The sequence below is a fragment of the Tupaia chinensis genome, unplaced genomic scaffold (assembly GCF_000334495.1).
Source record: "Tupaia chinensis unplaced genomic scaffold, TupChi_1.0 Scaffold143714_1, whole genome shotgun sequence".
Classification (NCBI taxonomy): Eukaryota; Metazoa; Chordata; class Mammalia; order Scandentia; family Tupaiidae; genus Tupaia; species Tupaia belangeri.
Genome location: NW_006203562.1, coordinates 705,624 through 707,235, shown reverse-complemented (window position 1 = coordinate 707,235; position 1,612 = coordinate 705,624).

The following is a 1,612-nucleotide window of genomic DNA, read 5'->3' as shown; positions in this document are numbered from 1 at the left end:
GGAGAGGGAGAAAGCACTCTCTAATGGGGTATGCTCATTCCACAGCCCCTTTTCTTCCATTTTTTCATCCTGTTTGGACTTGGGGCACATACACAAAGGTGCCTGGTGTGCTTTTTACACCACTGGGGCCAGTATTTGAATCGCGTTGGTCCATGTGGGATCCAGAGCTTTAACCACTAGGGTACAGGGACAACTCTGAAAATTTATTTGCAGAAAATAACAAGGCCTTGGAGAGTTAGCTGAAATAAGATTAGAGGCAAAACTATGAGAGAGAAAGAAAATCCAGTTTTGCCAAGGGGAAGCTGGAATCTAAAATAAGTGGACTGATTTTAGAAATACTCAGGAGGAATAATTCATAGGCCATATGCCCATTTAGCCATAATTGAGAAGGAGAAGACGAAGAAACAACTCTGGAAGAAGAACTAAGGTTTTAGCTTAGTATGTTTGTTTTTGTTTGCATTTTTCTTTTATACCCAGTTGGAACTGCATAGCCAATAGCTAAAGATGCACATTTTAAGCTTGGGAGCAAGTTAAGGATAAAAAAAGGAAACCTGAAAATAATCCTTTACGTGGTAGTTAAATCATCAGAATGGGTGAAGTCGTGAGAATACTCGGAGTGAAAGGGTAGTAGGACAGGATCTGAGATTTATGTTGTATGATCTCTTAATCTTTCAGGGTAGATACATGAAGGAGAGTATTACAAAAGAGAAAATAAATGGTCAGAAAAGCTTGAAGAGGAACCAGCTGATACACAGTCCTGGAGCAAGGAACTAGAGGCTTTAAAGGTGGAAGCTAAAAGAGTCAAATGATAGGAAAATGCTGAGTAAATATAAACAGAAAAGCAACCAGTTCCATTTTGTTTTGTTTTTTAAAGAGAGATTTTTGCTACAGGGTTTGTGCACGTGCTGGAGAGACAGAGAGAGAAAGTAAGAAAGTAAGAAAGCAACCCCAGGGGAGATGTCCACACCCACAATCCCTTGTCTTCTTGAAATTTTGGGCACACATGCATACGTGCCCAGCATGAGCTTTTTAAACCACCAGGTCCAGGACTCAAACCATGGTCGTATATGTGCAAGTGCAGTGATTTAACAGTTATACCATCTGCTGGTCCACAAACATCCAGTTTTTAACTGATAGTTTATGAACTGTTAACTGGTCAGTAACACTATCTCTACAAATGTGCTTGCTTATTTAGCCATACTTGACAGATTATATTTTAAATATCTGGTTATTTTATTGATGTTGTATTGTTTTCATTTTATATGAGTATACTTGTTGATAGAATGTTCTATATATTTAGCAGCTTATATTTATCATGATAGTTTAATAGCTAGTATGAATGTTATGAACTCACTCAATGAAATATTTTATATAGCAATATGTCATTATTTTCCATGGATATGTTTTTATTTCACCTTAGGGAAGTGGGGCAACTTTGTACAGTAACATAAACCAGTCAGTGCATGGGGTTTGCCCCAAGGAATGGCATAATTGTAGGGGTATCAGCTACATTATCACAGGAAATTCATGGAGAGGAGCTGGGCTTCCCAGTTGCTAGAGGAATGAGTGCTCAATTCTGCAGCCAGCATTTCTTGCAGTCACTCATATAAAA